Raw genomic sequence first — 27,049 nt, forward strand, 5'->3', positions numbered from 1 at the left:
ATGTCTCAACTAGTTGGTTCTGTAGATATAGTCACTACAAATGGAGCTGTCGGATACAGGACCGAGTTTAACATCTACGTTTCGTTCAAATTCAGAACAAAATTCAGATGAGACAGATGAGAATACTCGTCGTAAGTGGGCTAAAATCGATAGATTACCAACATTTGAACGTTTAAGATCATCATTGTTTGATGACAAAGATGAAAAGAAAGTTGTTGATGTCACAAAACTGGTTCCAACCGAGCGCCACACGTTTATTGAGAAGCTCATCGGACATAATATTGTTAATGACAATCTTGAGTTGTTGCAAAAACTTCGAAACCGAACAGACAAGTAAGATTTTCTGTCGTACATCTTTAAACTTGGCATCATCGTTATAACGGTTACTTATATATGTTTTGTTAGAGTTGGTGTTGAGTTGCCTTGTGTGGAAGTAAGATATAAGAATCTGTGTGTTGAAGTTGAGTGTGAAATTGTTAATGGCAAGCCCCTACCAACACTGTGGAACTATTTTCGCAGTATGCTCTCTGTAAGTATCCTACTGTCTCATGTAATTAACTGTTTTTTTTTTTTTTTTTTTTTCCTCATAAGTGTATTGTAGGATTTAGATCCAATCTGATTCTATCAACATTTCTACAAAAGTTTCCAATTTACAAGTTACACCCTGAACTTCTCAAATTCACTCTTCAGCCACAGAAGTAACCCTTTATGTTCCTGCAAAATAACAAACTTTCCACAATTTAATAAAACAATTATAGGACAAGTCCTTTTCCATTAGTTTCATGTTAGCTTATAATTACAGTACATCATTATTCAACAGATAGTAATGTAGGAATGTTATAGACCGTTAATGATGTGAATGACCTTATTGCCAATTTATTTTCTTCCAGGACATTGTCATGATACCTGGCTTAAAGTCCGAACGCACAAAGATAACCGTTATGAAAAATGTTACTGGTGTCATTAAGCCAGGAAGGTAAAGATAAATACTTACAGTCGATCCAACATTGCAATCGGTCATCATCCATTGACCCATGTTGAATGAGTTACTGCAACATTGTGACATGTTAGTAATATTATGACTAACAATACACAACCCTTAGGGCTGTCCATAGCGTGCAAACACAACTTGTAAAAATTAGTAACTGTCATATAATAGTTAAATGTAAGTTACAATGTGGTTCCCTGAAAGTGCTTTCAACAATGTGGTTTTACCGCATCCCGGAGGACCAAGAAGCAGAGTCATCCTGAAAATTATTTAGCAGACAAATAATGAATAAGATTGTTCTAACGTTGGCCCTTAGGGTTCTTGTTAGCGTGCTTAAATGGATGTACATAGCAGTTACATTATGTAACTGCTATGTACATCCATTTAAGCACGCTAACAAGAACCCTAAGGGCCGACGTTAGAACAATCTTATTCATTATTTGTCTGCTAAATAATTTTCAGGATGACTCTGCTTCTTGGTCCTCCGGGATGCGGTAAAACCACATTGTTGAAAGCACTTTCAGGGAACCTAAACAAATCTCTCAAGGTTTTGTAGTTCCATTTTGACTGAGATTTAAAATTAAGCATGATATATCCATACAACTTATAGTGTTTGCATCGCATGGTTTCATTACGAACACGATCCTCCAAACTACTGATAGTTGTTTAATGATAAAGCAGATAACTGGTGAAATTTCTTACAACGGATATAATTTTGAAGAATTTGTACCTCAGAAAACTTCTGCTTATATCAGCCAAAAGGATTTGCATATCTCTCTTATGACTGTTAGAGAAACACTTGACTTCTCCTCTCGCTGTCAGGGTACTAAAAGTCGTGCAGGTATGCCTGATCGATCAATTACCTACTTCGTAAACACAACAAACATGTACTCTGTTATAATAAACGATGGTTTAAGAACTAAATGAAAACTGTTTTCTTCTCGTCAAGAGATTTTGATGGAGGTTAGCAGAAAGGAGAAAGAAAAAGGAATTATACCAGATTTGGATATAGACACTTTTATGAAGGTAACATTTTTATATTTGTTGTTTGGTTATTTCTGGATCAATGTTTGTTGCGAGCAAGCTAAAACAGACTTTTGATTAATTTCGTTAGATATTTCTTAAAAGCTTGTTACTTTGTTAATGAAGCCTAACTTATGAAGGCTAAACTCACCCTGTTTTGACCTGACCCATTCAACCCAGCCAGGAAAATGACCTGCTTGACACCCAACATGACCCGCCCATTTCGCCACCACATATTTCTTAAGAATGCTAATGCAATTTTGGGAATAACGGACCTTTTTTGATGTTATCTTGTAAATTTAAGGGAAATTTTATTTTTAATACAGTAATATATAACGGTTAAGTGTTACTCCGTACTTTCCAGTCAATTTCCGTTGAAGGACAAAAGACAACTCTTCAGACAAACTACATTCTGAAGGTAATTCTTTTATCTGATATGAGCTCTTAAACCATTTTTGTATCTCGATATGTTGATGCATATTTTGTGTGGTCGTTGCTGGGCGACAAGATTAGAAACGTTTATCATTATGTTATACACCTAGAAAGTAATAAACGCATGAAACTGTCGGTTACAGAAGCATCTGTGACTGTTTGACTATAATGTCTAGAGGCCCATTCATATGAATGAGGCCCATTAGGGCGAGTGCCTTTAAATACAGTTCTTGTGTTTCATTAGGGTTCAAGAGTGTAACCCTAATTGGGAGAGCCGCGTTTTGGCGATCCTGTGCATAGGGGAGATCATGCTCGATCTCCCCTGGCCACCGATGTTTCTCTGTTTAAATCATTCATGTAAGTATAATGTTGATTTAATTATAGTGATTTACTTTGAATTCACCGTGTTTATCTCTTCCGTCTTTGATTTTGCTCGTATATGGTTGTTAATGATCATTAATCGGACCAACAAGTTATAATGAGCATAATAAGTTAAGTTTCTCACCATTATCATAATATTCAAGATTCTTGGACTCGATATATGTGCTGATACAATGTTCGGAGACGCTATGAGGAGAGGAATCTCTGGTGGTCAGAAGAAAAGATTGACTACAGGCGAGATGATTGTTGGTCCCGCCAAAGCTTTATTCATGGATGAAATATCAAATGGCCTAGACAGCTCCACTACGTATCAGATAATCACTTGTCTTCAGCAGTTGGCGCATATAACCGATGCTTCTATACTCATTTCACTTCTTCAGCCATCACCAGAAGTTTTGATTTCTTCGATGACATCATGTTGATGTCAGAAGGGCTGATTGTGTATCATGGACCTCGCAGTCACGTTTTAGAATATTTTGAGGGTCTTGGTTTTCGATGCCCTCAGAGAAAAGGCGTTGCAGACTTCCTTCAAGAGGTAAAGCGCGTAAACTTTATAATATTCATGCTTATGTGCAGCAATACAAAACATGCATTTGCTTCTTTAGTGTGTGTTTTTATGGTATAAAGATTGATTCACAGGTTGTCTCAAGTAAAGATCAAGCGAAGTATTGGTGCCGAACTGAACAGGCACATAATTATGTTTCAGCACATGAATTATCCTTGATATTTTATGACTCTTATTTAGGAAAAAATTTACACTCGGATATCTCTAAACCCTTCACGAGATCACAAAATCATGAAAACGCCATGTCTTTCAGTGCACATTCTCTTTCTAAATGGGATCTTATTAGAGCTTGCATGTCCCGCGAGATTCTTCTTATGAAACGAAATTCATTTGTCTACGTTTTCAAATCGGCCCAGGTAAAAATCACACTTTTCTAACAGCAAAGTAACGTTGCATTGGTGTTGACTCGACTTCCCATAAGGTAGGTCAGGGGTTCGACTCTCATGTGCTGCAACCCGCCCAATTCATGGGCTCGGAGGTTTCAGACTCTATGCGTTTGAGCCTCACCCGAGGGGTTTTACCACACGCGATGCTGGATTCGTCATGGGGGTTTTCTCCTGAGAGCGGTAGGACTGTAATGGTTCGTCCAGGGAAATTAGGTGGGTGAGTTCTGACTTCGCATTCGACCTGTCAGTGACTCCTAACCGCCTTAAAACACACCTTTCCTTTATAGGTTGATTATCAAATATTAATTATTAATCAATACTGCAGAGTATTTTAACTATTTCTAACTATGTGAGATATGTATGGGCAGCTTATTGTAATTGCAGTAATAACAATGACAGTATTATTACGAACTCAGTTAAAGGTTGATGCCATCGATGCAAATTATTACCTCGGTTCACTCTTTTTTTCGCTGATACTTCTTCTAGTTGATGGGCTCCCAGAATTGTCTATGACAGTCGCACGACTTCCCGTTTTTTATAAACAAAGGGATATGTACTTGTACCCTGCTTGGGCATACGCAATTCCTGCGTCCATTTTAAAGATTCCGGTATCAATGTTAGAAGCCTTTATTTGGACGTGTCTTACATATTATGTTATTGGATACAGCCCTGAACCAGGAAGGTCTGCATCTTATACACTATTTCATTTTTTTAGATAGAAATTAGCTATGATTCGAGGATGTGACTTATTGTTGCGGGTATGCGATTTTTAGGTTCTTCCGCCAGCTTGGACTGCTATTCGCAATGCATTTTATGTCAGCGTCCATGTTCCGATTCTTTGCTTCGTTATTTCAAAATATCATTGCTACTACAACTGCGGCCAGTATCGCAATATTAATAATGTTATCTTTTAGCGGCTTCATTTTACCTCATAGTAAACTTCTTTTCTTTTATTATTTTAATACACAACAGACTTGTAAAGACTTTCAAATAATACTAAAGATTTATTTATTATTCCTTACTACAACTGATTGCAGATTCAATGCCAGCTTGGTTAAAATGGGTATATTGGGTTTGTCCTTTGTCATATGGTGAAATAGGCCTTGCAGTGAATGAATTTCTTTCTCCAAGATGGAACAAGGTAAATGATCAGCAGAATTCAAAAAATTATAGGTTAGCTATACCCGGCAATTGAGACCCATAGCTTGAAATATGGGTCTTGAGTTACGTATTTAACCAATTGTGTCCACAAAAAAGTTAAAAAAATGGGTTTATGAAGCCTAACAAATATATATAAGGCCCAGCGGGTTTTAATGGGTCTTAACGGCTCTTTACATACAAGATTTAAACGTATTATTATCTAGAGGTTTTACGAGTTTAAGAAACTCTGAGAAACGGGTCTTGACCCAACCCGACCCATTTAGACCTGACTCGTGTGGCAATCTGAAAAATCTGACCCATCCGATCCATGACCCGCTTCGACCCAAACCCGTTCAAGTCTCGGCCCAACCTGACTCGTTTGCCAGGTATATGGTTAGCTAGTATATTATTAAGCTTTTTAACATTTCCTAGCAGATGGCATCTACAAACACGACCATAGGGCTACAAACACTTCAAAGCCGCGGGCTAAATTTTGATGAATATTATTTCTGGATATCACTTGGTGCCTTGTTTAGTTTTGCACTACTATTCAACATAGGTTTCACCATCGCTTTGAGCTACTTGAACGGTAACTTTTTATTTTATTTAAAATATCAAAATTTAAACATAAAGAGTGCCATATTTCGTTACCTTTAGTCTTGTAAGATATTCTGTAAACTACTTCAGCTCCTACTGCTCGTGCCATTGTTTCAAAAGAAACACTAGCTAAGTTGCATGGAAGTCAAGTATCCAAATCCTCGATTTACAACGATAAATCGATAAACGGTACCATCACATCTGTCTCGAAGCCTAACGAAGGTTAGCTATTCTTTTCTCTAAACTGCATATCGTTCTAACATATCAATGTTAATGTTAATTATATGCATGATTTTCGTCCTTTTATCTTACAGGAAACATAGTTTTACCATTTGAACCGTTAACGATTACCTTTCAAGATCTACAGTACTTTGTTGAGCCCTCACAGGTAATTGTTAAATTATATTATTTTATGCCAAAATTGCTGAAATGGTCCCCGTGGTTTGTACCAAAATGCTAGTTTCGTCCCTGTGCTTTTTTTTGATGGATTTGGTCCCGGTGGTTTATAAAAGTTGCTGATTTAGTCCTCTGACCGACGGCCGTCAAAAAAGGCCGTTAAGTCCAGTCATGTGCCAGACATGTGAGGGTATTTTCGTCAGTTTCTTTCATTTATTAGCAAAATTGCTGAAATGGTCCCTGTAGTTTGTACCAAAATTGCGTAAACGGTCCCTGTGGTTTGTAAAAAAATTGCTGAAATCAATTTATCTTATCTCCTTTCTCACCTTCATCTTTATCCACAAAAAAGATGAAAAAACCCTAATTTATTAATTTTCTTCAAACACTTTAATTAACATTAACATGTTAAAATCAAACCCACCAAAACTAAAACTAAATCAAAACTATTAAAATTAAGATCAAAACTAAATCCAACCTCAAACTAAAACTAAATCCAACTTCAAATACTCATTTTATACAATCTTTACATCAAAACAAATTCAATTTCACTCATAAATCCCACTTTCTGTTTATTAAAACCCAATTTAAAACTCACTTTCTCTTTACACGAAAGCAGCGATTCGTTTACCCCAAAATAATTCATACACGATCATCCGATCTTTTCTCTATCCACCAAACCCTTCATCCCCTTTTCTCCACCATCGTCAGTGGTGCCACCACCTTCCACCCTAGTTTTAATCATTTTGGTGGTAACGAATTGAAGCAGGAAACAAATTGGTTTCAAATTGCAGATCCAGATAACGAATTGCAGCAGGTAAGGAACTGAAGAAATAGAAGGATAGTAGCAACAGGTACAATCGTTCATCTTCAACAACCACCACCGTCGTCATCTTCACCAAATCGAGTCATCAAATCGATTTAATTATCAAAACGAAACCCAGATGTAGATGCGATAAAGAAGACGAATCTCAGATCCAGATGCAATCGGGTTTGAACGATCGGATCTGAAACTAATTTGTTTATTTCATATGTTTCTAATTTATGTTTCTAATTTATGTTTCTAAGTTTCTGATGCTATTCTTAATTTCTTATGTTTCCATGTTTTTGCGGATATTCTAATTTAGATGAAGTTAGGTTTTGTAATTTGATTTTGTAAATTTGATTTTGTAAATTTGATTTTGTATATTGGATTTAGTTTTAGTTTGAGGTTGGATTTAGTTTTGAGATTAATTTTAATAGTTTCGATTTAGTTTTAGTTTTGGTGGGTTTGATTTTACCATGTTAATGTTAATTAGAGTGTTTGAAGAAAATTAATAAATTAGGGTTTGTTCATCTTTTTTGAGGATAAAGATGAAGGTGTGGAAGGAGATAAGGTAAATTGATTTCAGCAATTTTTTTACAAACCACAGGGACTATTCCAGCAATTTTGGTACAAACTACAGGGACCATTTCAGCAATTTTGCTAATAAATGAAAGAAACTGACGAAAATACCCTCACATGTCTGGCACATGACTGGACTTAACGGCCTTTTTTGACGACCGTCGGTCAGAGGGACTAAATCAGCAACTTTTATAAACCACCGGGACCAAATCCATCAAAAAAAAAGCACAGGGATGAAACCAGCATTTTGGTACAAACCACAGGGACCATTTCAGCAATTTTGTCTTATTTTATTCTTAAACCTTTGATGTCTTTTTTTTAGATTATATGTGACAGGTGATTGTTTTTGTTTTCTCCTACTCGTTATTTCAGGAAATGAGAGAGCATGGTTTCACCGAAAAAAGACTTCAATTATTGCATGACGTCACAGGGGCTTTCAGACCTGGTGTTCTCACAGCGTTAATGGGTGTAAGCGGTGCTGGTAAAACAACGCTTCTTGACGTTCTTGCTGGAAGGAAAACGAGTGGCATCATTGAAGGGGAGATTAAGATCAGTGGGTACCCGAAAGTTCAAGATACGTTTGCTAGGATTTCAGGTTACCGTGAACAAACGGATGTACACTCTCCCCAAATTACAGTCGAAGAATCAGTAGTATTTTCTGCTTGGCTCCGTCTTCATCCCGAAATCAATTTAAAAACTAAATATGTACGTGATACATTTTTTGAATATTGACACACATTGTTTATACATTTGTTGAGCGGGTGCTATTTTTATATGGTGTACAGAGATTTGTAAAAGAAATTTTGGAAACGGTTGAGCTTTATGTCATAAAAGATGCATTAGTTGGTGTTTCTGGGATTAGTGGTTTATCAACTGAGCAGCGAAAGCGACTCACGATTGCTTTGGAAGTTGTTGCTAACCCCTCGATTATATTCATGGATGAACCTACAACGGGACTGGATGCTAGATCAGCTGCTATTGTTATGCGGGCTGTGAAGAATATTGTTGATACAGGAAGAACAATAGTTTGTACCATTCACCAACCGAGCATTGACATTTTTTGAGGCCTTTGATGAGGTATAAAGGAGATAAGCAAATACTACTTAATTTCGACCAACACAGTAAATGTAACCAAGTTCAACTTCTGTCAGTCTACCCAGGGAAAGGGGAGTAATTTTTTACTCGGATTTATGTGGCCTGATCGGGTTATCCTGTGACCCTTTTGGACCCCTGACCCTAATATATGATGCTAGTGAGGTTTGAACCTGTAGGAACGATTAAACGGTATTAATCGAGCAAATCAACTATATCGAGTGCGGAATAACTCGATATTGGGATTTATATCAAAAACAACTTAAACACTTGTTATCTATTGAATAAACACGACTTGTAGATGTTATAGATCGACTTAGAAAAGTGTTAGACCTGCAGAGAATCACAAATACGGCTAGGGTTGTGTAAAGGTTTGTAACCCCAACAATGAACCCGAAATCCTCATTAAATAGGGTCTGCACTTGTAACCGTTCGGTTGCAGTTTGCAACCGTGTGGTTGAACCTGTATCCGTACGGATGCATTCTGCATCCGTGCGGTTACACAGACCGTAAGTTAAAATAATAAACGCATACAATTGATCGTAATCCAAATAGTAAACGTAATAAACCAACAACCAATTGTCCAAGAACTTACAAAGTCCATAACACTCACGAATACATGATAATGAAGTAGGGACTTACGTTATACACTAACAGAACCTGTGACATCTTATGAGCATATCAGGGCCCTAACCACTGTGATATCATGAGATTGTTAGTGAGAAAATTCTTGTAACTATCTTGTAAACGGTGATAAGTGCAGTTAATCGTGTTGAAAAATGGAGGAAGCATGATCTACTTTGGGCCATTGGGCCTGCACTCAAGTAGGATTATTGAATACTTTGAGGTCCGTTGACTCATAACCTATGCACATCTTACAAATCCCTCAACATCGTTAACCATTAATGTATTATTGCTTATAATACGGAAAATTCATGTAAATTAGTTGGAAAATAACAACACGAGTATTAACTTACATTCACATAAATGTCTTCGAAACAGAGTATCTCTGGTGTGCCAAAGATAAGGGACAACTATAATCCAGCAACATGGATGTTAGAGGATACTTCGGCATCAATGGAAGCTCAACTTGGAGTTGATTTTGGACAAATTTATTCTACTTCAACTCTATACAAGTATACAACAACAACAACAACAACAACAACAACAACAACAACAACAATACCCAATCCCACACTTGTAGGGTATGGGGGAGGTTACACGTAGACAATCATTCCTCTACCCTAGGACAAAGAGAAGTCATTTCACCACCCCGAGTGAAACACTCACAAGAGTAGAGAAAGTCCTTCCTCTCTATGTTCGACGGATAAAGAGATTGCTTGCAACGGACCTCCGGCCAAAAAAAAAAAAAAAAAAAAAAAAAGCCAACGCCATGAAAATGGTGGGACAAATTTCCATGGGTTTTAAAATGTTGCCTGGAATTCGATTTAGGCTCTAAGCGACAGTCAAGTCGCCAATAAGTAGACGCTTGCTGATGGCTCCCGAAACAGCGCCGTATAAAAAAAATAAAAAAATAAAAATAAAAACAAAAAACGTACCTTAGAGTGTACTGCGGAGCACATGACGAATAAAGTAAAGCTGCACTAAATGAGAAATAAAAATATATGTCCACAAACAGATAAAATCACATCATAGCAAGCCAGTCTATAAAAATAAACATACAAACATACATAAAACCGTATCTACTCAAACCTACATAAACATACAAACGTACATTCATAGATATCCACCTACACGCATACATACGGAAAAACCTACATACGCATACATAGATATAAAACATAAAAACATACGAATATACATACCAACATACGGATATACATACAAACATACGAATATACATACAACCAAACATATAACAATACATACATATAAACATACAAACGTACATAAATACATAAATACAATCATAGGCAAGCAGAAATGCAAAACAAGCGTACATACAAACAAACATACATAAACCTGCGCACAAACTTAAATACATACATACAAACACGAACATCCATACATACACATTGAAACCCACATGTCCAAACTTACACCATCTATGCATGGGTCTAGGGGAAAAAAAAAAAAAAAAAAGTCGCACAACAAAAAAAGCATACAAAAAAAACAACAAACCAGCAAAGAGCAAAGAACATAGTGAAAGAAGACACCCACACAGACCCACAAAACCACAAACACACAAACAAAACCAAACAACCTACTCATCTATTCTAATTCTAGTCCTCCACGCAACCCTATCAGAGGTCATGTCCTCGGTCAATAAGAGCTCCTTCAAGTCTATCTTTATCCTATCTTCCCACCTACGCGTAGGTCTACCCCTTCTTCGTACGCCGTCAACCGTAAGCATCTCGACCCTCCTAACAGGGGCAGTAGGAGGTCGTCTTCTCACATGCCCAAACCATCGAAGCCGTTCTTCTCTAAGCTTGTCGATGATGCTTCTAACTTTCAGGTTCTCCCTAAAAACACTATTAGGAATCATATCTAACATGGTTTTTGTGATGACCCGTCCTTATCCACCTGGACGAAGTCTTCAACATCTGGTCCCATTGCGAGGTACCGACCTAAATATGTCATGTACGACTCCAAGTAATATCTTTAAAATGAGCATATGCACAGCGGAAGATTTCTTTCATACCTGAGAATAAACATGCTTAAAAGTGTCAACCAAAAGGTTGGTGAGTTCATAGGTTTATCATAACAATCATTTCAATATCTTAATAGACCACAAGATTTCATATACACAAACGTTTTAATAAAAATATTCTAAGTGGTTGAGCACTTGATAACCATACTTAACATTTAATCAACGTCGCATATTCCCTTTATTATGAAATCTCACTACACTGTACCAAGAGTAGTCACCGAAACGAAGTACTGTGCAACCGTTGAATACTGGTCGTCCAGTCCGGTTGGGGTTGTCAAGCCCGATAGATCTATCAACAGGATTCGCGTTTACAATACCACATGTAAATAGTAGTTACCAAGCTATTAGGGAAGATATGCAGGGTGGTACAACTCAACGTAGAATATATTTTTAAGTACTTGTGTCTATCTCGTAAACATTTATAAAAGCAGCGCATGTATTCTCAGCCCAAAAATATATATTGTAAAAGCAATTAAAAAGGGAGCAAATGAAACTCACCTAATGTATTTTGTAGTAAAAATACATATGACGTCATTTAACAAGTGTAGGGTTGACCTCGGATTCATGAACCTATATCATTTACTTATATATTAACACACATAAATGTAATCGAACAAATTTATATTATTTTTATATTAATAACCTATATGTTTCATATATTCATTTTATATATTTAAAATAGATAAAAATATAAATTTTGTTATGTTATATGTATTAAATATATTGTTATATATATATATATATATATATATATATATATATATATATATATATATATATATATATATATATATATATATATCGTTTGTTTGTTAAAATTTATAATAATACAAAAATAATGTTAGTAATGATAAAAATAATAATAATGATAATATGGTTAAAAATAATACTTTTAATATAAATGATAAAATGATAACTTTAATAAAAATAATACTTTTTAATAAAAATGTTAATTTTAATAATAATGAATACTATTAATAATAACTATAAAAATAATGATTTTACTAATAGTAATAATGAAACTAATATTTATATTAATAATTGATAACTATAATAATAATACTACTAATACTAATACTAATACTAATACTTATGATAATAATAATAATAATAAAAATAATAATTTTAATAATAATAATAATAATAATAATAATAACAATAAAAATAATTATGGAATACAACCTTTGAAAAACTAAACATTTAAAGAGAATCGCCAATGCCCAAACTTGAACCCGCGACCTCTCGGTTAAACACACAAACACTCCCAGATCACCTGAGTTACTTCGTTTTTCCGAATTAACCCCAAATTAAAATTATATAATCTATTTAACCGTCAGTTCTTCTTCTTCTTCCTTAAATATGTTTGGGCCAGAATTCAGTTCATTAAAAGCCCGAATGATCACGAAGCCCATTCTATGTTAATAGCCTAGTTTGCTTCTATAATAAGCCCAACTAGTTAAACCTATTAAAGCCTAGTCCATTTGTGTTGTTACTGGATTCACAAAGCCCAATTGTGGTGTTCGCCTTTGATTAAACCGGGACCAGAAACAGATGACTTGCAGCTTTAGTAATAAAAGTTTTCGATCTCCCTATGTTAAAACTTTTCTGTTTATTTTGTATCCTAAATCTATTTAACCTATATTTCGACTGTCTTTATAATACACACCCACATACATCTTCATCCATCATTTATCAACATAATATCATCATAATCGTCTCGTCTGTTACTGTTGGAAACAGAAAGGAAAATACAGCAACAATAACATGTGTGTTTTGATTTTGGTCGATTGGAACAAAAAGAATTAACACCACGACAGAAACCAGGAATATAAATCTATGGGTTTACATGTGTTGGCCCAAGTTGTCTCAAAATTTTTCGGCCCATAAACACGGCAGCTCAATACCCGTTTCACAAGCCCAAGTTGTAATCTGTTATAAAGGAAATGAGTGGGTTTTGCCTGGTAACGAACTGATTCCATATTTATTTAATAAACATGTGGGGTTTGGTTGGTAGATGTCGGCCACAACAAGAGGAAAAAGAAAAGAACGTGAACTCTTCATCATGATTTAACAATTCCTTATCATATTACTTAAATCACTACCATCCCTATATATTATCTCCATAGTATTAAACAAATATAGGAAAAAGGACGCAGCTGTGGTAGGGTTGTTTGGGTCTGTGAGTCATCGAACAAACCGAAAGAATATGCAGCAGCTTGAATCGGTTTGTTGTGGTTTATGGGTGGTGATTGTCGGTTGAAGCAGAAACAGAAGTATGTAGCAGCAACTATAACAACAAGGAATGTTGATTGTTTGTGATGATGGTGAGTTGCAAAGGTAGAATCTGAATTATAAGGTGATGTTTCTTGGTGGTAGGGTGTTTGTTGTTATGATTAAGGTTTCGAAAAGAAAATATAAAACTAGAATGAGTTGCAGGTTTTATTGTTGAAGAAACTAGGGTGGCGGATATTGGGATAAGAAAAGATGGTGAAAGGTGGTAAGTAATGATGGTTGTCTACGGTGAACTTAGGGTGGTGGTCGACGGAATAAGAAAGGAAGGAAAGGGTGATGATCAAAATATGGCAATTTGGTCGAACACTTGTGTGGGTTATATAAAAGTGAAGTGATGTTATTACACCCATATGAACTCAATTATAGTTTGTTTACTCGACAAATTTACAATTAGCAACAGAGAAGAAATAAAAAAAAATAAAAAGTTTGTACTAATTGAGTTTGTCTGGTTCTTGAGATAGAATCTTGTTTGCACAAGTTCAAAGATACAAAAACAAAAAGGATCACATTATGATGGAAACATTACACTTAATCACATGTTAATATTCGTTTATATTTTTAATGTTAAATAAATATAAATATAATAATAATAATAATATTAATAATAATATTAATAATAATATTAATAATAAAATTGAATAATAATACTGATTTCCTAATAAATATATTTGTATAAAACAGCATATATATATATATATATATATATATATATATATATATATATATATATATATATATATATATATATATATATATATATATATATATATATATATATATATATATATATATATATACATATTTACAAGCAATGGTTCGTGAATCTTCAGGTATGGTCGAAGGTCATTTGAATATATGTAACACTTCAAAATTTTTGAGACTCAACCTAACAGATTTCTCTTATTGTGTCGAGAATATTAAATTGTATCGAGAGTTTTGTTTAAAATTAGTCGAAATTTTCCGGGTCGTGACAGTACCTATCCGTTAAAGAAATTTCGTCCCGAAATTTGAGTGAGGTAGTCATGGCTAACAATAAAAATGTTTTCATGACGAATATGAGTTGATAATTAGAGTTTTATCATTATTGATTAATATAGATAAAACGATTCAATCATGTGAAGCGTATGGGTAAAGCTATCACAAAAGAGTGATATGTGGAGGATAAAGATTCGTCTTACTTTTGACGTTGTTTTGGTTGAATTTCCGGAATTCAAGGGATTAAGGAAATCTTCGAAATCTAAATAAAATCTTAGTCTTCGAAATTTGAGAAAATTAGGATCTTTTCAATTAAATGTGGTCATCTGTCTTGATTGCTACGTCTGATATTTTCATTATAAATTAAACCCTACCGTTCCATTATTTTCACCCCTCCAATTCTTTCTTTCTCGATCCATACTTTCAAACGATTGTGAAAATGCTTAATCCAGTTCTGATCCTTGTCCTCATCCTTACTATCACAACATTCATTCTCCTTTTCCAACTTCCACCAGAGGAATCCACTTTCTTCTACTTCGCCTTTGGGGTTTTAGTGTTTTTAATTCTCCCGTGTCTTTATGTTGCGAAAAACATTGACATACACGGTTTGTAATTTATGCGTTGTTATCGGGCTTTATATTCTCCCTTATATTTCGAAGCTCTATGCTTTTATTTTCTCTTCCCGACTTCAAGTCAAGCGAATAATGGTCCAGAATTCATCGATATAGAATTTCGAATGATTATAATGTTCTAAGCAGGAAGGAACGTGATAGCACGATTTGATTTTCAAATTTATCAAAATTACTGAAGATAGAACTATAAAAATTATATTCTTTTTGATAGTTCGGAGATTATGTAGAATGAAAGAGTTATGTAACATGACACATGATGAGGATAAGGTCTGTGAATCATCATCACGTTACATTAGAAATTTAGCATGACTTACTGTAATATAATCACGTTGGCCAAGTGTCATTATATTATACTAACTCATGCTTCAATTCTCAACACTTCTCCACAATTCATTCATAATTAATACTTAGATTTTACTGAAGTTTTCAATATAACGGAATACTGAAAACACGAAGAGGTAGATAATTTCGGACAGGAATATTTATGAAAATATCCTCAAAAATATCGAAGATATTTATGATGATATATTGGAATTTCTAAGTTCGAGAGTTGATGAAGAAAAATTTTCGCAAGATTTTAACCTGACTTCGGAACAAGATATTCTCTAAAGATTTCATCTGAAACAGAATCATCAGGATTCTTTGAATATAAGGTTCGGTCCTTGCATTTATCCTTGGTTTCCTTCATGGTTTGCTCAATCCGTTTTTCAGTACCAAATTTTCCATCGAGCGTTCCTAACACTTCCTTCTTTATCATCAACTTTTGGCCATTAAGACCATCTACAACATGCTGCTTCATCTGTATTTTCAAGGTTAATGGATCTGGGTCATCGGTTATCAAACCGAGGTAATTTCAGGAGAATTGTGTTTTTAGATGATTAAACGCTGATGGTAATATGGTGGAATATGAAGTGTTCTCCGGTAACGATGAGAAAAGCCAATCATATATATCAAAGTTATAATAAGACTTATTCGAATGAAAAGTTGAAGTTGATTTGCTGAAGCTGTGACACAATTGTCTAATTTGAAAAAGAGTGGAGATGTTATTTTGGGTAAAAATAACACTAAGGAATTAGCACAGCTACGTGTTAAACGTTTACTCAGTTTCCGAGAGTTTTTCAGGTTCATAACTATATGCATAAACCTTTCCTTCCATAGATGAAGTGCGGTTGGTTCATCCTCTCGATTAAGGTATTTTCAAGAATCATGAAAGGTTTGAACACGGATTGTAATTGTTGAGGTACAAATGAGGTTTAAGGTGAAATCAGGTGGCAAACTTGAAGAAATGTTTAGTTTCATATGTTATAATCAATATTTTAATTCATTTTAATTGTCCAATATTATTAGTCTACAGTCGATAGTCCACGGTTAACAGTCCAATAATTCATATATAGTTTAATATATAATATTCGAATTAATTAATACGTTTCATGACCCGTATACGTCTCAGACTCGATCACAACTCAAACTATATATATATTATTGTAGAATCAACCTCAACCCTGTATAGCTAACTCCTGCATTACTGCATATAGAGTGTCTATGGTTATTCCAAATAATATATATAGATGCGTCGATATGATATGTCAAAACCTTGTATACGTGTCCCGATATTTAAAGTGCGTAAAAATAAATAACAGAAATTAAATGACGATAAATAAAGTGCGTAAAGTAAATAACAGAAATTAAATGACGATAAGTAAAATTGCGAGAATGTAAATTACGATAAATAAATTGCGATAAATAAAATGTAATCAGTTAGCTAAGAACAGTTAGCGTGGATTCTTAACAACATTTCTCATAGTTAATTTGTTTGTTTCTAACAAATTTTATTTTGTCCAATATTTTCTTCATTATGCCACTTGTTGGATTCTGATAAATCAAAATCCAAATATGAAATTGGATGAAAATAGTTATTCTGCGGTGAACGGATTCGTATATCTGTGTATGTAGGTAGAATAGTAAATGACTGTTGAATCGGAATTGAAAGAATGTACAGTGTAAATTAATATTGTGAAATCTAAATATTCCTCGGGTATTACCCGTTAAAATATTTTCACCATTAACAATTAGTACAAAAGAATTTTTAATTACAATCTTTATGAAAATATACTTACATATATATTTTCTTCAGATGTAATCATAGATTTAATGAGTAGATATAATATTAACTCATTTGATTTACCGTTAGAACTAGAATACATAATCTCTGAAATATTAGAGATTACATAATTATCATGAAGAACGAAGATAAAGTAGATAGAACGATACGTAGAACGATGATTATGCTCGAGGTACAGAATGAAATGTTGAGGCGTGTGATGTTGAAACTTGGGTTGTTGGTGGTACTGTTGGTGCCGGTGATGTTGCTGGTGCTTGTAAGTTTTGAACCATATTCTCCAAGGTTAGCACTCGAGCTCGAAGTTCTTTAACTTCTTCTACTAACCCTGGTTGGTTATCAGTGTGAGGTAGAGATCGGATATCTTCTCTAGTTCCGTTAATGGTAGTCTCAAGACGAAAAATTCTCGCAAAAAGGGTATAAACGGTGTTGCGAACAGGTTCTCCGGTGAGTGGGTCGAGTACTCCAAGGTTAGGTGGTAGATTCGGTTCATGATATGGAGTACCTTCTTCCCTTCTCCATAAGGTGAGTATGTCGTGAACCCACCCCCATCTTTTCCAGTAATCACGGTAGTTAATTGGTTGGTGTGCTCCCGTCACACTGTCTTCGGAGTCAGAGGAACTTGGACGATTCGTAGAGGCTATCTTTCATGATCACAGAAAAATATTTTTGGTATGAAACGTTTAGTGACAACAATTGATAGTTGGATGGTATTCTCAATGCATAATATGCATAGATATATATAGTACCAGGATTCCTTAAATTACGGAGAAATTTACGGAAGATATCAGGCAAAGTTTACCGTAATAGATACGCTAAGATATGAATTAGCAGATACGCTAAGATATGGATTTGTCTGTACACCATCTATGCAATAATTGCAATAAGACGTGTCGAGACTTAAGAATAATAAGCAGGTATTTTTCGACAAATGGTGGTAAGCAAAAAAAACTTTTGACATGCAGACCAGGTTCAAGTCCAGACTTATCAATATAACCTAACAACTACTAGGCCGAAGTCCAGACTCATTAATACATCTTAATAACTCCTAGTTAGACACACTAATGCAAGACCTGGTTCGCTACGACCACCGCTATGATACCACCTGTGATGACCCGTCCTTATCCACCTGGACGAAGTCTTCAACATCTGGTCCCATTGCGAGGTACCGACCTAAATATGTCATGTACGACTCCAAGTAATATCTTTAAAATGAGCATATGCACAGCGGAAGATTTCTTTCATACCTGAGAATAAACATGCTTAAAAGTGTCAACCAAAAGGTTGGTGAGTTCATAGGTTTATCATAACAATCATTTCAATATCTTAATAGACCACAAGATTTCATATACACAAACGTTTTAATAAAAATATTCTAAGTGGTTGAGCACTTGGTAACCATACTTAACATTTAATCAACGTCGCATATTCCCTTTATTATGAAATCTCACTACACTGTACCAAGAGTAGTCACCGAAATGAAGTACTGTGCAACCGTTGAATACTGGTCGTCCAGTCCGGTTGGGGATGTCAGGCCCGATAGATCTATCAACAGGATTCGAGTTTACAATATCACATGTAAATAGTAGTTACCAAGCTATTAGGGAAGATATGCAGGGTGGTACAACTCAACGTAGAATATATTTTTAAGTACTTGTGTCTATCTCGTAAACATTTATAAAAGCAGCGCATGTATTCTCAGCCCAAAAATATATATTGTAAAAGCAATTAAAAAGGGAGCAAATGAAACTCACCTAATGTATTTTGTAGTAAAAATACATATGACGTCATTTAACAAGTGTAGGGTTGGCCTCGGATTCATGAACCTATATCATTTACTTATATATTAACACACATAAATGTAATCGAACAAATTTATATTATTTTTATATTAATAACCTATATGTTTCATATATTCATTTTATATATTTAAAATAGATAAAAATATAAATTTTGTTATGTTATATGTATTAAATATATTGTTATATATATATATATATATATATATATATATATATATATATATATATATATATATATATATATATATATATCGTTTGTTTGTTAAAATTTATAATAATACAAAAATAATGTTAGTAATGATAAAAATAATAATAATGATAATATGGTTAAAAATAAAACTTTTAATATAAATGATAAAATGATAACTTTAATAAAAATAATACTTTTTAATAAAAATGTTAATTTTAATAATAATGAATACTATTAATAATAACTATAAAAATAATGATTTTACTAATAGTAATAATGAAACTAATATTTATATTAATAATTAATAACTATAATAATAATACTACTAATACTAATACTAATACTAATACTAATACTAATACTAATACTAATACTTATGATAATAATAATAATAATAAAAATAATAATTTTAATAATAATAATAATAACAATAAAAATAATTATGGAATACAACCTTTGAAAAACTAAGCATTTAAAGAGAATTGCCAATGCCCAAACTTGAACCCGCGACCTCTCGGTTAAACACACAAACACTCCCAGATCACCTGAGTTACTTCGTTTTTTTCGAATTAGCCCCAAATTAAAATTATATAATCTATTTAACCCTCAGTTCTTCTTCTTCTTCCTTAAATATGTTTGGGCCAGAATTCAGTGCATTAAAAGCCCGAATGATCACGAAGACCATTCTATGTTAATAGCCTAGTTTGCTTCTATAATAAGCCCAACTAGTTAAACCTATTAAAGCCTATTCCATTTGTGTTGTTACTTGATTCACAAAGCCCAATTGTGGTGTTCGCCTTTGATTAAACCGGGACCAGAAACAGATGACTTGCAGCTTTAGTAATAAAAGTTTTTGATCTCCCCCTGTTAAAACTTTTCTGTTTATTTTGTATCCTAAATGTATTTAACCTATATTTCGACTGTCTTTATAATACACACCCACATACATCTTCATCCATCATTTATCAACATAATATCATCATAATCGTCTCGTCTGTTACTGTTGGAAACAGAAAGGAAAATACAGCAACAATAACATGTGTGTTTTGATTTTGGTCGATTGGAACAAAAAGAATTAACACCATGACAGAAACCAGGAATATAAATCTATGGGTTTACATGTGTTGGCCCAAGTTGTCTCAAAAGTTTTCGGCCCATAAACACGGCAGCTCAATACCCGTTTTACAAGCCCAAGTTGTAATCTGTTATAAAGGAAATGAGTGGGTTTTGCCTGGTAACGAACTGATTCCATATTTATTTAATAAACATGTGGGGTTTGGTTGGTAGATGTCGGCCACAACAAGAGGAAAAAGAAAAGAACGTGAACTCTTCATCATGATTTAACAATTCCTTATCATATTACTTAAATCACTACCATCCCCATATATTATCTCCATAGTATTAAACAAATATAGGAAAAAGGACGCAGCTGTGGTAGGGTTGTTTGGGTCTGTGAGTCATCGAACAAACCGAAAGAATATGCAGCAGCTTGAATCGGTTTGTTGTGGTTTATGGGTGGTGATTGTCGGTTGAAGCAGAAACAGAAGTATGTAGCAGCAACTATAACAACAAGGAATGTTGATTGTTTGTGATGATGGTGAGTTGCAAAGGTAGAATCTGAATTATAAGGTGATGTTTCTTGGTGGTAGGGTGTTTGTTGTTATGATTAAGGTTTCGAAAAGAAAATATAAAACTAGAATGAGTTGCAGGTTTTATTGTTGAAGAAACTAGGGTGGCGGATATTGGGATAAGAAAAGATGGTGAAAGGTGGTAAGTAATGATGGTTGTCTACGGTGAACTTAGGGTGGTGGTCGACGGAATAAGAAAGGAAGGAAAGGGTGATGATCAAAATATGGCAATTTGGTCGAACACTTGTGTGGGTTATATAAAAGTGAAGTGATGTTATTACACCCATATGAACTCAATTATAGTTTGTTTACTCGACAAATTAGAATTAGCAACAGAGAAGAAATAAAAAAAAATAAAAAGTTTGTACTAATTGAGTTTGTCTGGTTCTTGAGATAGAATCTTGTTTGCACAAGTTCAAAGATACAAAAACAAAAAGGATCACAGTATGATGGAAACATTACACTTAATCACATGTTAATATTCGTTTATATTTTTAATGTTAAATAAATATAAATATAATAATAATAATAATAATATTAATAATATTAATAATAATATTAATAATAAAAATGAATAATAATACCGATTTCCTAATAAATATATTTGTATATAACAGCATATATATATATATATATGTATATATATATATATATATATATATATATATATATATATATATATATATATATATATATATATATATATATATATATATATATATATATTTACAAGCAATGGTTCGTGAATCTTTAGGTATGGTCGAAGGTCATTTGAATATATGAAACACTTCAAAATTTTTGAGACTCAACCTAACAGATTTCTCTTATTGTGTCGAGAATATTAAATCGTATCGAGAGTTTCGTTTAAAATTAGTCGAAATTTTCCGGGTCATGACAGTTTTACCACATGTCCACCTAAGCATCCTCATCTCTGCCACCTCCATCCTCCTTTCTTGTGCTTTCGTCATAGGCCAACACTCTGATCCGTATAACAAGGCAGGTCTAATTGCCACCTTGAAGAATTTCCCTTTCAGCTTAAGGGGGATCTTCTTGTCGCATAAGACTCCAGTCGCTGCTCTCCACTTCACCCACCCTACCTTAATTCGGTGCGACACGTCTTCATCTATCCTCCTCGATTTGTGGAGCACCGAGCCCAGGTATCTAAACGAAATTTGTGGATGCAAGATCTGTTCTCCAATACAGATGTTCACTCCATCACTTTGTTCATCAACATTCCTATCAAAATCGCTACTAAGATATTCTGTCTTTTGTCTACTAATGTATAGACCATTACTTTCTAAGGCCACCCTCCATTGCTCCAGTCTTCTATTAAGCTCCTCCTTAGAGTCCGAAACGAGCACAATATCATCGGCAAAAATCAGGCACCAAGGGATGCACTCTTGTATCCCTAGAGAAAGTTCATCAAGGATCAAAGCGAAAAGGAAAGGGCTAAGGGCCGATCCCTGGTGCAGGCCTACTTCTATTGGGAAAACTTCAGTATTTCCCACCGGTGTTCGAACACAAGACTTCGCCCCTTCGTACATATCCCTAATAACATTAATATACCTACTCGAGATACTTCTACCCTTAAGGGTCTTCCAAATCAAGTTTCGTGGCACGCAATCGTAGGCCTTTTCTAAGTCTAAGAAGACCATCTCTAGGTTCTTTTGCTTTTCTCTATACTTCTCCATAAGGTTCCTAATAATATGGATTGCCTCTATCGAAGAGCACTTTGGCATAAAACCAAATTGGTTCTCCGAAACATTGCTTTCGCGTCGAAGTCTAGTCTCAATCACTTTCTCCCAAAGCTTCATAGTATGACTAAGTAATTTTATGCCTCTATAGTTACCGCAACATTGAGCATCCCCCTTGTTCTTATAGATGGGAATAGTCTCACTCAGTCTCCATTCCATAGGCATTTTAGAGCTTCGAAACATCTTGTTAAAAAGGCAAGTCAGCCACCTAACACCAGTGTCGCCCAGGCACCGCCACGCCTCAATAGGGATCTGATCCGGTCCCACTGATTTATTTCTCCCCATCTTTCGTAGTGCCAATCTTACTTCCTCTTCGCTAATCCTCTCACAATCTATGTTGTTATGGGATTGTTCTATATCAGCGTCTTGTAAGTCCTCGTGGCGCTCTGGTCTTCCCCCTACAAAGAGAGATGAGAAATACTCTTCCCATCTTTTCCTAATTTCGTCTTCCTTAACTAAAGTTTGACCATTTTCATTTTTGATAAACTTGATGTTATCAAGATCCATACGTCTTCGCTCCCTAGCTTTGGCTATCTTGTAAATATCATTAGCTCCCTCTTTGGAGTCAAGTTTCTTATACAGATCTTCATATGCATTTTCTTTTGCTAGGGCTACAGCCTTCTTAGCTTCTCTTTTGGCTTCTTTATATCTCTCTACAGCCCTAATTCTATCCGTCGGAGTCCCCTCCCCACCAGTGATGAGCTCCCTAAACCTTAATTGCTTAAGCGCAACTTTGCTTTGAACCTCGTCACTGAACCACCATGATTCTCTAACAGCCCTATGGTCTCTAGATGTACCTAGAGCCACACCTAGGGTTTCCTTGGCTACCTCTCTAATGGAGGACGCCAGACAATTCCACATCTGATCCGCGTCATCATTGGATACCATTTCTAATTCAGCATCCACTCTACCTACAACCGAGGTTTTAAAGGTCTCTGCCTTCTCTCCGTTCAACTTCTTCCACAAGATCTTAGGTTGGACTTGTCTCACACTCTTGGTGGTCCGTCTCTGGAGAACCAAATCCATGACCAACAGTCTGTGCTGGGAGGAGCATGTCCAGGCAGTCATGACCTTACAGTCTCCACAAGTCCTAAGATCCCCTTTGCGAATTAACATGTAGTCAATCTGGGTACTATGACCTCCGCTATGAAAAGTTGCTAACTGAGCATCCCTCTTCTTGAAAAACGAATTCACAACTGCCAAGTCGTGGGCAACAGCAAATTCAAGAATAGAGAGTCCTTCCTCATTTCTAGCTCCGTAACCGAAACCCCCGTGGACTCCCGCATATCCCTCAACATCAGATCCTATATGGCCATTGAGATCTCCACCAATAAGTAATCTGTGGTCCGGAGGGCACATCCTCACAACCTCGTCTAACGATTCCCAGAAGTGTCTCTTTTCAGCATCTCCACGGCCCGCATGGGGTGCGTAAGCGCAAATTACCGTGTAAGTCACCTCCTGAATAACCAACCTAACCGACATAATCCTGTCGCTCTGTCTACCTACATCCACAACATACTCGTTGTAGGGTGGGCCAATAATGATTCCAACCCCATTCCTAGCTACTCTCGATCCCGAGAACCACAACTTGTAGTCATTGATCCTAGCCGCCCCTCGACCTTTCCATCTAGTCTCTTGGACGCACAAAATGTCCACTTTGCATTCACGTAAAGTCTCGACCAGTTCATACCGCTTGCCGGTTAAAGTTCCCACATTCCAACTACCCACTCTAATCCTACCCAACCTCGCTAACCTATTGCCGCTTCTAGGCCCAATAGACCTACCTGCCCCTGAACTAGAAGGACATGACCTCAAGAAATCATAAGAACGTCTAGTGTCTATCTTACCAAACTACAAGCAGCTAGAAGAAAATATGATAAAGTAATAATAACTATAAGCAAGTAGTAAAAATATAAATAAATAACAGGGAGTAAATAAAACGAAATTACACCAACTCACGGTAGGTAAATTATTATATTATATATATTATATATAGAATTATAAGTAACCTAACCAAAAATTTAGCTTATAACAAATTAGAAGGAAAAATACTACAATTATAATATGAAATAAAAGATGAGAAAAAAAACTAAATATATAAATATAAAAAGATCCTACTAGCTGGAAAAATAAAAAATAAAAACTAAAACTCCTAAAAATTACACAATAAAAGAACAGGTAATAGAAATGCAATTTGAGAAAACAATTAAAGAAAAATGCAAACAAAAACCAACTTGAAATTAGAGTAGCAAAGATTATAGAAAAAGGAAGTTTAAGGGTTAGAGAAAACAAACTCAGCCCTGTTTAAACAAGGGAGTTCCGGCAGCAGCGGCACCCGACGGCTCAGAGACAGCAGCAAACAGCAGATTAGCAGAGTTTCTGGTTCCCAATGGCTCTTGCTAAAGTCTCCGTTATACTACCTGCGAAAAAGAACAGAAAAAGTGAACGAAAAAAAAGAAAAAAAAATTCCGGTGACCTGAGAGGCGGCGCGTGGCGCGCGTTTCGAACAGTATGCCGGAGAAAGTTGTACTCTCAGGTTTGGAAAATTGCTGCGAGTTTAATGGTGTCGGTGACAGCTTCTAATTCGGTCGAAGTTAGGAGCAATTTAAGTTCTAATGTTATGAGTGGTTGTTTGCTTTTTTTTTTTTTTTTTTGGAGTGGAAACAGGACCTTTAACATATTTTACTACAGATGAAATTACTTATGATTACTACGGTTTTTTTTTTTTTTTTTGGCTATTATGTTAGGAGCAATATAGACCTTATAAACACATTAAGTAAACCACCTCCCGGTTCCAAAATGTTGTATTTTACGACACGATTTTCGCACAATGGTTGGGGCCCGTTCAAAGCTTGCCTATGGAAACATCACTTGTCGTATTGGAGAAGTCCTTCATACAATTTTATGCGCTGCTTGCACATGTTCATTGTCTCATGTATTTTTGGGTTACTCTTTTGGGGGCAAGGAAAGAAAATGTAAGCATCACTGAATATTTATATTTATTTTTTATAATTACATATGTTATGAATGATTCAAACTGTCATTATTGATAGCCACACCTTCTTCAATAACATAACCCTTAATTTTTTTTTTAGAAAAACCGTTTTTGTATATTCGTTTGATTGCTTACTTACATATATATGTATGTGTCTATGCACATTTCTTGTGTGTGTGACAGACATACCCAACAGAGTTTATTTAACATCCTCGGTTCGATGTTCACTGCCGTTACATTTTGTGGCACACACAATGGTGCTGCAGTTATACCAGTCATATCCTTAGAGCGAACTGTTGTGTATCGAGAAAGGTTTTCTGGGATGTATGCATCGTTAGCTTATTCCCTTGCACAGGTATACAATCCTTTCAAGTCTACTTCCATAAGTACTCTTTTTTCTTCTTCTTCCTTTTTTTTTTTTAATGAAGAAATTTACAGGTGACAGTTGAGTTTCCGTATCTCATTATCCAGTCGCTTACATCACGTATCCTATGATTGGATATAGTTGGTCAGCATACAAAGTTTTCTGCTACTTCTATACATTCTTGTGCACACTGATGTACTTTACATATTTGGGTATGCTCTTTGCTGCAATCACACCAAGCTTACCAATAGTTGGCATTCTACAATCTGCGTCTTACGCAGTATCTAACTTGTTTGCTGGATTTTTAATTCCTAAGCCAGTAAGTCCATATTGACTCTAGCTTGCTTAGTTTTTTATAAGTTAATTAGGATTCAAAATAAAAATAAAATAATTCTTAACAAAATAATTTGTTTTATTGAAGAAAATTCCGAATTGGTGGATATGGCTCTACTATGTGACTCCTACTTCATGGACACTTAACGCGTTGCTAACGTCACAGTTTGGTGATGTGAAGAAGGAGATTATGGTTTTTGGGGAAACTAAATCTGTGGAAGCCTTCTTAAGAGATTACTTTGGTTATCATCATGAGCAGCTGCCAGTTACACTTGTTATTCTTGCACTATATCCAATCGCTTTTGCTTCTCTATTTGCGTATTGTATAGTGAAACTAAACTTCCAAAAAAGGTGAGTCCTACGAATTGTTTAGTAACATTGGAGTTTCACCTCAGATCGATCGTATGTTTTTCTGAAGACATTAAATAATAGGGCAAATTACATAAAAAGGTAATTTACTTTCTTTGTTTTCCTATTTTAGGTAATCTATTTCATTTGGCCACAAAAAAGGAGTCTATTTTCAAAAGTTAATCAAAAAAAGGAGTCTCGTTAACTTTCTCCGTTAAATGTCAACGTGGCATTTCACGTCACCGATTTTTTTCCACGTCGCCTGTTTTTCCTGACTAGGATTTAACATTTTTCAACATTTAATATTTTAATCGTAAATTCATCCTTTTATCTCCTGCTCTTTCATCTTAATCCTTATGAAAACTAAAAGCCCTAATTTCTTCAACATTCATACTATACTCATCAATATCATCAAATCATAACAATGATATAATTCAATTAGGAATCGCAATAGATTCGAAAATGAATCTATAGAACAACAGAATCCTTGATTTCAAGAACAAAGATTGGAATTGAACTATTTGACTTTTATTAACTAATCGTCGTTTTACAGAAATTGAGAGAA

The 27,049-nt window shown here is 34.9% G+C and overlaps 1 pseudogene; it reads left to right on the forward strand.

Moving 5' to 3' along the window:
* On the forward strand, positions 1-26,491 carry LOC139849117 (pleiotropic drug resistance protein 3-like; annotated as a pseudogene).
* Positions 26,492-27,049: the final 558 nt, after the last annotated feature.

The sequence above is a fragment of the Rutidosis leptorrhynchoides genome, chromosome 1 (assembly GCF_046630445.1).
Source record: "Rutidosis leptorrhynchoides isolate AG116_Rl617_1_P2 chromosome 1, CSIRO_AGI_Rlap_v1, whole genome shotgun sequence".
NCBI classification, from domain to species: Eukaryota; Viridiplantae; Streptophyta; class Magnoliopsida; order Asterales; family Asteraceae; genus Rutidosis; species Rutidosis leptorrhynchoides.